This window comes from Hemiscyllium ocellatum, chromosome 33 (assembly GCF_020745735.1).
Source record: "Hemiscyllium ocellatum isolate sHemOce1 chromosome 33, sHemOce1.pat.X.cur, whole genome shotgun sequence".
In the NCBI taxonomy this organism is placed as follows: domain Eukaryota; kingdom Metazoa; phylum Chordata; class Chondrichthyes; order Orectolobiformes; family Hemiscylliidae; genus Hemiscyllium; species Hemiscyllium ocellatum.
The window spans coordinates 21,045,702-21,060,390 of NC_083433.1; the positions used below are offsets into that span (position 1 = coordinate 21,045,702).

Consider the following 14,689-nt stretch of genomic DNA (forward strand, 5'->3'; position numbering starts at 1 on the left):
GGAAACGGTCAAAGATGCCAAGCTGCACGACGTCTTCAGCACCCCTGCAGATGGAGCGCAGCGTAGATACACATGGTCACGGGCAGACGGGTCTATCCGCTCAAGGATAGATTACCTGTTTGTGTCCCGAACGTTCTCGGTCAGAACCACCGACGTCAAGCCGGTGTTCTTCTCTGACCACTGCCTCCTACTGGCCGACTGTCACCTACAGGACGAGCAGCGGACGGGCAAGGGAACGTGGAAACTGAACACTAAGCTGTTGACCCCGGGAAACATCAAGGAGCTCAAGAGGGATTACGCAGGTTGGAGAACCGCGAAGTGTCTCTTTGAGTCTCCAGCAGACTGGTGGGAAACAGTAAAAGGGAACATCAAGAGATTCTTCATCCTCAAAGGTGTTCAGGAGGCGAGAGAGAGGCGGGGAAAACTGTCCCAGCTCCAGGAAAGTATGCAGAACCTGCTCCTGCTGCAGACGTTGGGGGTCGATGTCACGGAGGACCTCAAGGAGGTGAAGGGCCAGCAAGCCTCGCTCTTTGCCTCGGAGGCCTCCAAGATAATCTTCCGGTCCAGGGTCCGCTCGGTAGAGCAGGACGAGACGTGCTCACGTTTCTTCTTCCAGAAGGTGCACAAAGAGAGCTCCGTGCTCAGCAGCCTGAAGGAAGAAGATGGCTCGGTAACGTCATCTCAGGCTGACGTCATGAGGATCAGTAAATCCTTCTATGCCAGCCTGTATGACGCGAAGCCAACCGACAGCACGGCCTCACAGTCGTTCCTGTCCTCTATCACGGAGGTCCTAGAGGACGGAACGCGAGAGAGGCTGGACCAGCCGCTATCTCTGGATGAGCTGACCAGGGCCCTCGAGTCCTTCGAAAAGAATAAAACTCCCGGAAGCGACGGCTTACCGGTCGAGATCTATTCCGCTCTTTGGGACTTGATTGGCCGGGACCTGCTGGAGGTGTATGTCAGTATGCTTCGGGCAGGTACCATGAGTGAATCCATGAGGAAAGGCATCATCACCCTCATCTATAAGCGGAAGGGGGAGAGGGATGAAATTAGAAATTGGAGACCGATCTCACTGCTAAACACAGACTACAAAATCTTGTCAAAGGTCATCGCAAACCGGGTCAGGTCTGCTCTGGGAACGGTGATCCACCCCGACCAAACCTGTGCTGTACCGGGCAGGAAGATCTCTGAGAGCCTCGCACTCCTCAGGGATACGATCGCCTACGTGCAGGACAGGGGGGTGGACACCTGCCTCATCAGCCTGGACCAGGAGAAAGCCTTTGACAGGATATCGCATACATATATGAGGGATGTCCTCTCCAAAATGGGCTTTGGGGAGGGAATCTGCAATTGGATCAGACTGCTCTACACCAACATTGTCAGTGCAGTCTCAATCAATGGGTGGGAATCAGATAGCTTCCCTGTAAGATCTGGAGTCAGGCAGGGCTGCCCACTCTCTCCTGCCTTGTTTGTATGTTGCATAGAGCCATTTGCCGAATCCATCAGGAAGGATGCGAGCCTGAGAGGGGTGACTATTCCTGGCAGCGGGGGCCTACAGGTTAAGGCCTCCCTGTACATGGATGACGTCGCCGTTTTCTGCTCGGATCCGCTGTCCGTGCACAGACTCCTGTGCATCTGCGACCAGTTCGAGCGGGCCTCGGGGGCCAAGGTAAACCGAGGGAAGAGCGAGGCCATGCTCTTCGGGAACTGGACCGACCAATCCTATATCCCCTTCACCGTCAGGACTGGCCACCTGAAGGTGCTGGGTATTTGGTTCGGGGGTGCTGGGGCGTGCGCCAAGACCTGGGAGGAGCGGATCAGGAAGATGAGACAGAAACTAGGCAGATGGGAGCAACGGTCGCTCTCCATCGCGGGGAAAAACCTGGTCATCAGGTGCGAGGTACTCTCAGTATTGTTGTATGTGGCACAGGCCTGGCCTATCCCCAGAACCTGTGCTGCCGCAGTCACCCGGGCCATCTTCCACTTCATGTGGAGATCAAAGATGGACCGGGTCCGAAGAGACACCATGTACAAAGACCGGTGCAATGGGGGAAAAAACACTCCCAATGCCACCCTCGCCCTGATGGCCACCTTTGTGTGTGGCTGCATCAAGCTGTGCGTGGATCCCCGGTACGCAAACACCAAGTGTCACTACGTACTGAGGTTCTACCTGTCCCCGGTGTTGCGAAGGATGGGCCTGGCCTCGCTGCCGCGGAACGCTCCGAGTAGTTGGACCGTTCCGTACCACCTGTCCTTCGTGGAGAAATTTCTGAAGAAAAACACCTTTGACCACAAGTCCATCAGGAAGTGGTCAGCACGTAGTGTCCTTGAGACCCTTCGGGAAAAGGAGAGGGCGGATCCTGTTGAGTGGTTCCCTGAGCAGACTGTCAAAGCAATTTGGCAGAATGCCTCATCGCCAGAACTTTCTAACAAGCACCAAGACATGGCTTGGCTGGTGGTGAGAAGGGCTCTACCCGTGAGATCGTTTATGCACGCCCGGACTCTCTGCCGCACCGCACGCTGCCCTCGAAGTGGCTGCGGGGGGGACGAGACTGTCACACACCTCCTTCTGGAATGTGCCTATGCAGAGGAAGTCTGGAGAGGAATGCAGTGGTATTTGTCGAGGTTCGTCCCGAGCAGCGCCGTGACACGGGACTCCGTGCTCTACGGCCTGTTCCCCGGGACGCACACCGAGACGAATATCAACTGCGCCTGGAGGATCATCAACTCGGTGAAGGACGCTCTCTGGGTGGTCCGAAACCTGTTGATCTTCCAGCTGAAGGAGTTGACCCCGACTGAGTGTTGCAGACTGGCACATTCCAAGGTCCAAGACTACGTGTTGAGGGACGCGCTGAAGCTTGGGGCAGCTGCCGCCAAGGCGCGGTGGGGAAAGACCACCGTTTAACATCTGCCTGTCTAAAGAAGATCAGGGGGCCCATGCAGTCATTTGGGCTCTGCTGACGCCTCAGCCCAATATAAGGGCATAGGAGTGAGAAATGCACAGACTTGCATATAAAAAGGAAAATTCTAAACTGTGTATGTTAATGTGAACATATGTATGGCATTACCCAATGTACAGTGTATCAAATTATTTATGAATATTTACGAATAAAGTATATTTTGAAATAAAAAAAAAAAAATTCTGTTCTTATCAGTTTAATCGCTGATATCTCCCGAAGGTGGGAGTGTTTGTATTAAATGGATTTTTGGAGCAGGGAGATGGCTTAAGGGCTTGCTCTGTCCTCTCCATGTATCAGCCTGGTATTGCAGTGTTTCCAGGAATGGTGCACCCAACGCTTACCCAAGTTCAAAAGCAGGTGAATGCAATGTGAATCTCTTGCCTTTGCTAGTTTGCCGTGTTGATGGCAGTCAGTGATTGTTGCATCTATTGTCTTTTCAGTTGCAGGAAACTATCGTCTTTTGTTACGGGTTTTCTGTCTTATGAACCTGCTCTGCAGTTACCTGATGAAGGTGCAGCACGCAGAAAGCCAGGACAGGGGTAACCCCAACGTGCTACAGGGAACATTCTGGAACCAGGGGCCTGCCAGGAAGGTAACTTGCCAATTTAAATGAATGGATTTGCCCTTGTCTGCCGTTTTGGGCTTCTGCGGTCGTTCTTGGAACGTATCCCACCGATGGTACGGCGGTGGCGGGGGGTGGGGTGACTGCTGTAATTTCAAAGAACCCCGTTGGGCTGAAACCTGGTGTTGTGGGATTTTTAACACAGTCAAATCAGGTTGTGGGATCCCATGACTCAGCCAATGTCAAATGGCTATCAGATCAGCCCCCACAGCCCCTTCCCAACCCCCCCGCCTCCCCCCCCACCCCCGAGGCAACAAATTTATCCTAATATTTTCTTGAACAAGAAAGAAATGTCTTTGGTCTGTTTCCTGAATAGAGTGAAACCCCCAACTCTGTTTGTTTCTTCGCAAACTACTGTACGGAAGCGACCTGCTTTAGTAGCTACGTCTGTACGTAAAGATTATTCACGCAGACGATCGCCCAAGGCTGGAACTGGCTTCAGCTCCCTGGTGCCACCAGGCAGCCGTACTAACCACTGATCCACTGTGCCACCCGTACGATTTGGAACGATTTGTCATCATTTGCGGTGCAAGTAGCGAAACAGTTGTCAGTTTGTCAACTGGGTCGGATTATAATGTTGTCAGCGATCTGCAGCAATGTGAACGGAGATGTCGAATCGAGCTGCTGGTGGTGATGAGGCGCGCTTGCAGCGTGACATGTTTACACGGGGAGATCAGCTCCCTCCCCATTCTCCAGAGAGTCGGATACAAGTAGAGAGGATATTGAGAGTGGACGATAAAGAAAGGGTGCACGGACGTAATTCGCTTTTCGCAACTTTTCGGATTGATGCGGAATGCCGAGGAGCAAATCCTGTACGTGAGGGAAACGATGATTGGCATTTATGGGCAAGCTACACCAACACAAGGGGAGGCAATGAATAGGATCTTTCCGTCAAGGCCAACATTTCTCACCCATGCCGAGATCAGCCTGGTGGTGAGCTGCTCTCTCGAACCGCTGCAGTCCAAGTGCTGTCGGTAGCCCCGCGATGCTGTTTGGGCGGGGATTCCCGATTTTGACCCGGTAACACCGGAGGAACAAAGACATATTTGCAATTCAGGACAGCGAGTGTCTCGGAGGGGGGGGAGAACTTGCGAATGGTGGTGTTCCCGTGGATCTGCTGCCGTCATCCTTCGAGGCTGCGTTGGCCATGGGTTTGCAAGGTGCTGCCTGAGGAATTCTGGTGAATCTTGTAGATGCCGGGGGAATGAATGACCCTGCCGGGGGAATGAATGACCCTGCCGCCGCCGCTGTCCCCGATCACCGGGAGAAACCTCTCTGCAGTCGACCTGACGTGCGGTGGCTCCGGCCCGTGCCATCTGATTGGTCGTCAGCGCGACCTACGCGGCTACGTAACAGATGGAGAGAAAAGCACGGGGAAAGCACAGCGACTGCTGCAGAGTGATCTTCCGGTCTGGTTGGATATCTTGGAAGGAAGGTAGACGGTAAGGGAATAAAGGAACTTTGAATATCATCAAACTGATGGAAAGGATAGTCGGCAAATATGACCTCCACCGTTGGAGTATTGATGTGCTATCGCTTCTCGGCCTTTTGGCTAAGATCAAGTGTCTGTTCTTATCAGGACAGGTGTCGAGTTGCGAGTCATCAGAGCTAGTGGAGAGACCATCGCTGGATCGTGATTGGACGTTGGAGGATCGTTTGGTTGTGCTGACCTGCTATTGGTGGATCTTCATGCTGGCTTCGGCCTAACGCCAATTCAGGGACCAGCCAATCTTGGAGCCATGGCCTCAGCAGCCATTCGCAGCCCTGGCCAGGGCATTCGCAACACAGTCAGGGTGACTGTGAAGAAGGTGGAGGAGCACACACCGGTCGATCGGACGGTGTTTGTGAAGAAGGTCTTGCTGGAGTGCTGTGGGTTTGCAGCAGCGGATGTGTACTGCCTGCAGGATTTCCCTGGGGCAGGCTACTTCGACGTGACCTTCAGGAGCGTGAAGCATTGTGAGCAGCTCCTGAAGGTCTTCAAGGAGAAGGAAGGGGAACCTCTGTTCTCCATCTTGTCGGCGGTCCCGTTGTGTGTGCTTCCTGCGCAGAGAAGTCGGGTTGTTACAATCCAAATGTACAACCCCTACGTCCCAGCGGCAGATGTTCTCACCTTCTTGAAGAGGTATGTCCAGGTTGAAGGAGAAAGCACTGATGTCGTTGATCCTTTCGGGATCTGGACAAGTAAAAGACAGGTCAAGGTAACCCTGAGGGTCGATGGCAGCGGGAACATCCTCCACCCACCCTCCAGCTTCGCAATTGGAGGGAGCAGAGGCTACCTGACGTACGCAGGGCAGCCGAAGGTGTGCCGAACCTGCGGGAGGTCAGGCCACATGGCGGCCGACTGCAAGGTGACCGTATGCCGAAATTGCAAGCAGGAAGGCCACCTGACCAAGGATTGTAAGGAGGCCAAGAACTGTAACCTGTGCGGAGAGGCGGGCCACATGTACAAGGCCTGCCCAAGACGAGGAGCCGCTACCTACGCACAGATGGCCGGAGGTAGCAACACGAATACGAGCCGCGGACCAACAAAGGCGAGGAAGGCAAATGAAAATAGCGTGGAAACGGTGCCTGGAGGCACCCAGAAGGAAGAGCAGGCAGTAGCGGAGCAGACGGCAGACAGCGGGGAGGTGCAGCAGCCGATCCAAGCTCCGTCAATGCAGTCAGAGGAAATGGAAGAGGAGGAATCAAAGGATGCAGAGGACTGGATCACAGTAAAAAACAGGAAGAGGAAACCTCTTGGGGGCCCCAAAGCCACCCAGCGAAGGGGAAAGCGACACCTACAAGGCGAAGACGCATGCAGCTCTTCCGATGGTGAGGATGGGCGCAAGAAGGGTCGTCATCAGAGGAAGAGGCAGAGCGTTGTGAGGAGAAAGGAGGGCAGCACCGCCCAGGAAGGAAAGGACGATCCCTCTGAGGGGACGGGTAATGGCCTCCCCCTACCCGGTGAGAACCAGGAGGTACTCACCGGCCCACAGCTCCAGGTATCTGGGAGCAGCGGTCCTATGACAGCCCTGCTGTCAGACGGAGAACTGGTCAGTGCGGACCACGGGCCCGACACGAAGACAACAGAGTGGGGTAATGGCTCCAGCGCGGAGCTGGACAGTTACCTCAGCCCTGCGAAGGTCCAACAGTTTGCCGCCACCACAGGGATGCACGCAGCTACCCCAGAAGGGCAGGACCAGCAGCAAACGGACACCGGTAAACCTGTAAACTGTTAAAATGGGGTTGAAAATTGCTAGCATCAACGTGCGTAGCATCAAATCGGCTACGCGATGCGTTTCAACACTGGCCTCCCTGGCCAGCGTCAAAGCCGACGTCCTGTTTCTGCAGGAGTGCGGGATACCCCACCTCAGCAGTTACAGGAGGTGGTCGAGCTTGTGGGCCCATGGGCCGTCAGTGTGGTCGGGGGGCAACGATAACCGCTCCTCAGGCCTAGGGATCCTTTTGCGGGGAGGTAACTTCACTATCTCCGAGGTTAAGGAGGTGGTGGGCGGGCGCCTCCTCGTCGTGGATGTTAAATACAGAAACGCTCCCGTAAGACTAATCAACGTGTACGCCCCAGCGGATAAGAGTGAACGGTTGGCCGTCCTGCAACAGCTTCCACTGCTGCTGGCTACGTCCAGGCCGGTCATTCTGGCCGGAGACTTCAACTGCATCATTGATGCAGATGGACGATCCGGCGGGGGGGACAGTAAACTGGACGCTACGTCCAGAGCCCTGATGGAAACGGTCAAAGATGCCAAGCTGCACGACGTCTTCAGCACCCCTGCAGATGGAGCGCAGCGTAGATACACATGGTCACGGGCAGACGGGTCTATCCGCTCAAGGATAGATTACCTGTTTGTGTCCCGAACGTTCTCGGTCAGAACCACCGACGTCAAGCCGGTGTTCTTCTCTGACCACTGCCTCCTACTGGCCGACTGTCACCTACAGGACGAGCAGCGGACGGGCAAGGGAACGTGGAAACTGAACACTAAGCTGTTGACCCCGGGAAACATCAAGGAGCTCAAGAGGGATTACGCAGGTTGGAGAACCGCGAAGTGTCTCTTTGAGTCTCCAGCAGACTGGTGGGAAACAGTAAAAGGGAACATCAAGAGATTCTTCATCCTCAAAGGTGTTCAGGAGGCGAGAGAGAGGCGGGGAAAACTGTCCCAGCTCCAGGAAAGTATGCAGAACCTGCTCCTGCTGCAGACGTTGGGGGTCGATGTCACGGAGGACCTCAAGGAGGTGAAGGGCCAGCAAGCCTCGCTCTTTGCCTCGGAGGCCTCCAAGATAATCTTCCGGTCCAGGGTCCGCTCGGTAGAGCAGGACGAGACGTGCTCACGTTTCTTCTTCCAGAAGGTGCACAAAGAGAGCTCCGTGCTCAGCAGCCTGAAGGAAGAAGATGGCTCGGTAACGTCATCTCAGGCTGACGTCATGAGGATCAGTAAATCCTTCTATGCCAGCCTGTATGACGCGAAGCCAACCGACAGCACGGCCTCACAGTCGTTCCTGTCCTCTATCACGGAGGTCCTAGAGGACGGAACGCGAGAGAGGCTGGACCAGCCGCTATCTCTGGATGAGCTGACCAGGGCCCTCGAGTCCTTCGAAAAGAATAAAACTCCCGGAAGCGACGGCTTACCGGTCGAGATCTATTCCGCTCTTTGGGACTTGATTGGCCGGGACCTGCTGGAGGTGTATGTCAGTATGCTTCGGGCAGGTACCATGAGTGAATCCATGAGGAAAGGCATCATCACCCTCATCTATAAGCGGAAGGGGGAGAGGGATGAAATTAGAAATTGGAGACCGATCTCACTGCTAAACACAGACTACAAAATCTTGTCAAAGGTCATCGCAAACCGGGTCAGGTCTGCTCTGGGAACGGTGATCCACCCCGACCAAACCTGTGCTGTACCGGGCAGGAAGATCTCTGAGAGCCTCGCACTCCTCAGGGATACGATCGCCTACGTGCAGGACAGGGGGGTGGACACCTGCCTCATCAGCCTGGACCAGGAGAAAGCCTTTGACAGGATATCGCATACATATATGAGGGATGTCCTCTCCAAAATGGGCTTTGGGGAGGGAATCTGCAATTGGATCAGACTGCTCTACACCAACATTGTCAGTGCAGTCTCAATCAATGGGTGGGAATCAGATAGCTTCCCTGTAAGATCTGGAGTCAGGCAGGGCTGCCCACTCTCTCCTGCCTTGTTTGTATGTTGCATAGAGCCATTTGCCGAATCCATCAGGAAGGATGCGAGCCTGAGAGGGGTGACTATTCCTGGCAGCGGGGGCCTACAGGTTAAGGCCTCCCTGTACATGGATGACGTCGCCGTTTTCTGCTCGGATCCGCTGTCCGTGCACAGACTCCTGTGCATCTGCGACCAGTTCGAGCGGGCCTCGGGGGCCAAGGTAAACCGAGGGAAGAGCGAGGCCATGCTCTTCGGGAACTGGACCGACCAATCCTATATCCCCTTCACCGTCAGGACTGGCCACCTGAAGGTGCTGGGTATTTGGTTCGGGGGTGCTGGGGCGTGCGCCAAGACCTGGGAGGAGCGGATCAGGAAGATGAGACAGAAACTAGGCAGATGGGAGCAACGGTCGCTCTCCATCGCGGGGAAAAACCTGGTCATCAGGTGCGAGGTACTCTCAGTATTGTTGTATGTGGCACAGGCCTGGCCTATCCCCAGAACCTGTGCTGCCGCAGTCACCCGGGCCATCTTCCACTTCATGTGGAGATCAAAGATGGACCGGGTCCGAAGAGACACCATGTACAAAGACCGGTGCAATGGGGGAAAAAACACTCCCAATGCCACCCTCGCCCTGATGGCCACCTTTGTGTGTGGCTGCATCAAGCTGTGCGTGGATCCCCGGTACGCAAACACCAAGTGTCACTACGTACTGAGGTTCTACCTGTCCCCGGTGTTGCGAAGGATGGGCCTGGCCTCGCTGCCGCGGAACGCTCCGAGTAGTTGGACCGTTCCGTACCACCTGTCCTTCGTGGAGAAATTTCTGAAGAAAAACACCTTTGACCACAAGTCCATCAGGAAGTGGTCAGCACGTAGTGTCCTTGAGACCCTTCGGGAAAAGGAGAGGGCGGATCCTGTTGAGTGGTTCCCTGAGCAGACTGTCAAAGCAATTTGGCAGAATGCCTCATCGCCAGAACTTTCTAACAAGCACCAAGACATGGCTTGGCTGGTGGTGAGAAGGGCTCTACCCGTGAGATCGTTTATGCACGCCCGGACTCTCTGCCGCACCGCACGCTGCCCTCGAAGTGGCTGCGGGGGGGACGAGACTGTCACACACCTCCTTCTGGAATGTGCCTATGCAGAGGAAGTCTGGAGAGGAATGCAGTGGTATTTGTCGAGGTTCGTCCCGAGCAGCGCCGTGACACGGGACTCCGTGCTCTACGGCCTGTTCCCCGGGACGCACACCGAGACGAATATCAACTGCGCCTGGAGGATCATCAACTCGGTGAAGGACGCTCTCTGGGTGGTCCGAAACCTGTTGATCTTCCAGCTGAAGGAGTTGACCCCGACTGAGTGTTGCAGACTGGCACATTCCAAGGTCCAAGACTACGTGTTGAGGGACGCGCTGAAGCTTGGGGCAGCTGCCGCCAAGGCGCGGTGGGGAAAGACCACCGTTTAACATCTGCCTGTCTAAAGAAGATCAGGGGGCCCATGCAGTCATTTGGGCTCTGCTGACGCCTCAGCCCAATATAAGGGCATAGGAGTGAGAAATGCACAGACTTGCATATAAAAAGGAAAATTCTAAACTGTGTATGTTAATGTGAACATATGTATGGCATTACCCAATGTACAGTGTATCAAATTATTTATGAATATTTACGAATAAAGTATATTTTGAAATAAAAAAAAAAAAATTCTGTTCTTATCAGTTTAATCGCTGATATCTCCCGAAGGTGGGAGTGTTTGTATTAAATGGATTTTTGGAGCAGGGAGATGGCTTAAGGGCTTGCTCTGTCCTCTCCATGTATCAGCCTGGTATTGCAGTGTTTCCAGGAATGGTGCACCCAACGCTTACCCAAGTTCAAAAGCAGGTGAATGCAATGTGAATCTCTTGCCTTTGCTAGTTTGCCGTGTTGATGGCAGTCAGTGATTGTTGCATCTATTGTCTTTTCAGTTGCAGGAAACTATCGTCTTTTGTTACGGGTTTTCTGTCTTATGAACCTGCTCTGCAGTTACCTGATGAAGGTGCAGCACGCAGAAAGCCAGGACAGGGGTAACCCCAACGTGCTACAGGGAACATTCTGGAACCAGGGGCCTGCCAGGAAGGTAACTTGCCAATTTAAATGAATGGATTTGCCCTTGTCTGCCGTTTTGGGCTTCTGCGGTCGTTCTTGGAACGTATCCCACCGATGGTACGGCGGTGGCGGGGGGTGGGGTGACTGCTGTAATTTCAAAGAACCCCGTTGGGCTGAAACCTGGTGTTGTGGGATTTTTAACACAGTCAAATCAGGTTGTGGGATCCCATGACTCAGCCAATGTCAAATGGCTATCAGATCAGCCCCCACAGCCCCTTCCCAACCCCCCCGCCTCCCCCCCCACCCCCGAGGCAACAAATTTATCCTAATATTTTCTTGAACAAGAAAGAAATGTCTTTGGTCTGTTTCCTGAATAGAGTGAAACCCCCATCTCTGTTTGTTTCTTCGCAAACTACTGTACGGAAGCGACCTGCTTTAGTAGCTACGTCTGCACGTAAAGATTATTCACGCAGACGATCGCCCAAGGCTGGAACTGGCTTCAGCTCCCTGGTGCCACCAGGCAGCCGTACTAACCACTGATCCACTGTGCCACCCGTACGATTTGGAACGATTTGTCATCATTTGCGGTGCAAGTAGCGAAACAGTTGTCAGTTTGTCAACTGGGTCGGATTATAATGTTGTCAGCGATCTGCAGCAATGTGAACGGAGATGTCGAATCGAGCTGCTGGTGGTGATGAGGCGCGCTTGCAGCGTGACATGTTTACACGGGGAGATCAGCTCCCTCCCCATTCTCCAGAGAGTCGGATACAAGTAGAGAGGATATTGAGAGTGGACGATAAAGAAAGGGTGCACGGACGTAATTCGCTTTTCGCAACTTTTCGGATTGATGCGGAATGCCGAGGAGCAAATCCTGTACGTGAGGGAAACGATGATTGGCATTTATGGGCAAGCTACACCAACACAAGGGGAGGCAATGAATAGGATCTTTCCGTCAAGGCCAACATTTCTCACCCATGCCGAGATCAGCCTGGTGGTGAGCTGCTCTCTCGAACCGCTGCAGTCCAAGTGCTGTCGGTAGCCCCGCGATGCTGTTTGGGCGGGGATTCCCGATTTTGACCCGGTAACACCGGAGGAACAAAGACATATTTGCAATTCAGGACAGCGAGTGTCTCGGAGGGGGGGGAGAACTTGCGAATGGTGGTGTTCCCGTGGATCTGCTGCCGTCATCCTTCGAGGCTGCGTTGGCCATGGGTTTGCAAGGTGCTGCCTGAGGAATTCTGGTGAATCTTGTAGATGCCGGGGGAATGAATGACCCTGCCGGGGGAATGAATGACCCTGCCGCCGCCGCTGTCCCCGATCACCGGGAGAAACCTCTCTGCAGTCGACCTGACGTGCGGTGGCTCCGGCCCGTGCCATCTGATTGGTCGTCAGCGCGACCTACGCGGCTACGTAACAGATGGAGAGAAAAGCACGGGGAAAGCACAGCGACTGCTGCAGAGTGATCTTCCGGTCTGGTTGGATATCTTGGAAGGAAGGTAGACGGTAAGGGAATAAAGGAACTTTGAATATCATCAAACTGATGGAAAGGATAGTCGGCAAATATGACCTCCACCGTTGGAGTATTAATGTGCTATCGCTTCTCGGCCTTTTGGCTTGGAATATGTGTAGTTTCTGTTCTTATCAGTTTAATCGCTGATATCTCCCGAAGGTGGGAGTGTTTGTATTAAATGGATTTTTGGAGCAGGGAGATGGCTTAAGGGCTTGCTCTGTCCTCTCCATGTATCAGCCTGGTATTGCAGTGTTTCCAGGAATGGTGCACCCAACGCTTACCCAAGTTCAAAAGCAGGTGAATGCAATGTGAATCTCTTGCCTTTGCTAGTTTGCCATGTTGATGGCAGTCAGTGATTGTTGCATCTATTGTCTTTTCAGTTGCAGGAAACTATCGTCTTTTGTTACGGGTTTTCTGTCTTATGAACCTGCTCTGCAGTTACCTGATGAAGGTGCAGCACGCAGAAAGCCAGGACAGGGGTAACCCCAACGTGCTACAGGGAACATTCTGGAACCAGGGGCCTGCCAGGAAGGTAACTTGCCAATTTAAATGAATGGATTTGCCCTTGTCTGCCGTTTTGGGCTTCTGCGGTCGTTCTTGGAACGTATCCCACCGATGGTACGGCGGTGGCGGGGGGTGGGGTGACTGCTGTAATTTCAAAGAACCCCGTTGGGCTGAAACCTGGTGTTGTGGGATTTTTAACACAGTCAAATCAGGTTGTGGGATCCCATGACTCAGCCAATGTCAAATGGCTATCAGATCAGCCCCCACAGCCCCTTCCCAACCCCCCCGCCTCCCCCCCCACCCCCGAGGCAACAAATTTATCCTAATATTTTCTTGAACAAGAAAGAAATGTCTTTGGTCTGTTTCCTGAATAGAGTGAAACCCCCATCTCTGTTTGTTTCTTCGCAAACTACTGTACGGAAGCGACCTGCTTTAGTAGCTACGTCTGTACGTAAAGATTATTCACGCAGACGATCGCCCAAGGCTGGAACTGGCTTCAGCTCCCTGGTGCCACCAGGCAGCCGTACTAACCACTGATCCACTGTGCCACCCGTACGATTTGGAACGATTTGTCATCATTTGCGGTGCAAGTAGCGAAACAGTTGTCAGTTTGTCAACTGGGTCGGATTATAATGTTGTCAGCGATCTGCAGCAATGTGAACGGAGATGTCGAATCGAGCTGCTGGTGGTGATGAGGCGCGCTTGCAGCGTGACATGTTTACACGGGGAGATCAGCTCCCTCCCCATTCTCCAGAGAGTCGGATACAAGTAGAGAGGATATTGAGAGTGGACGATAAAGAAAGGGTGCACGGACGTAATTCGCTTTTCGCAACTTTTCGGATTGATGCGGAATGCCGAGGAGCAAATCCTGTACGTGAGGGAAACGATGATTGGCATTTATGGGCAAGCTACACCAACACAAGGGGAGGCAATGAATAGGATCTTTCCGTCAAGGCCAACATTTCTCGCCCATGCCGAGATCAGCCTGGTGGTGAGCTGCTCTCTCGAACCGCTGCAGTCCAAGTGCTGTCGGTAGCCCCGCGATGCTGTTTGGGCGGGGATTCCCGATTTTGACCCGGTAACACCGGAGGAACAAAGACATATTTGCAATTCAGGACAGCGAGTGTCTCGGGGGGGGGGGGAGGGGGGAGAACTTGCGAATGGTGGTGTTCCCGTGGATCTGCTGCCGTCATCCTTCGAGGCTGCGTTGGCCATGGGTTTGCAAGGTGCTGCCTGAGGAATTCTGGTGAATCTTGTAGATGCCGGGGGAATGAATGACCCTGCCGGGGGAATGAATGACCCTGCCGCCGCCGCTGTCCCCGATCACCTGGAGAAACCTCTCTGCAGTCGACCTGACGTGCGGTGGCTCCGGCCCGTGCCATCTGATTGGTCGTCAGCGCGACCTACGCGGCTACGTAACAGATGGAGAGAAAAGCACGGGGAAAGCACAGCGACTGCTGCAGAGTGATCTTCCGGTCTGGTTGGATATCTTGGAAGGAAGGTAGACGGTAAGGGAATAAAGGAACTTTGAATATCATCAAACTGATGGAAAGGATAGTCGGCAAATATGACCTCCACCGTTGGAGTATTGATGTGCTATCGCTTCTCGGCCTTTTGGCTTGGAATATGTGTAGTTTCTGTTCTTATCAGTTTAATCGCTGATATCTCCCGAAGGTGGGAGTGTTTGTATTAAATGGATTTTTGGAGCAGGGAGATGGCTTAAGGGCTTGCTCTGTCCTCTCCATGTATCAGCCTGGTATTGCAGTGTTTCCAGGAATGGTGCACCCAACGCTTACCCAAGTTCAAAAGCAGGTGAATGCAATGTGAATCTCTTGCCTTTGCTAGTTTGC

General features: G+C 53.6%; 2 non-coding genes and 2 pseudogenes across 2 annotated transcripts; all 4 read left to right on the forward strand.

Moving 5' to 3' along the window:
• The first annotated feature begins 3,115 nt into the window (after positions 1–3,115).
• Positions 3,116–3,295, forward strand: LOC132831950 (U2 spliceosomal RNA; annotated as a pseudogene).
• A 7,124-nt stretch (positions 3,296–10,419) lies between these two features.
• On the forward strand, positions 10,420–10,599 carry LOC132831952 (U2 spliceosomal RNA; annotated as a pseudogene).
• A 1,819-nt stretch (positions 10,600–12,418) lies between these two features.
• LOC132831726 (U2 spliceosomal RNA) lies at positions 12,419–12,610 on the forward strand. Its single transcript, XR_009646679.1, has one exon. It is a non-coding gene; the product is annotated as a U2 spliceosomal RNA (small nuclear RNA).
• Positions 12,611–14,437: 1,827 nt separating this feature from the next.
• Positions 14,438–14,629, forward strand: LOC132831727 (U2 spliceosomal RNA). Its single transcript, XR_009646680.1, has one exon. It is a non-coding gene; the product is annotated as a U2 spliceosomal RNA (small nuclear RNA).
• Positions 14,630–14,689: the final 60 nt, after the last annotated feature.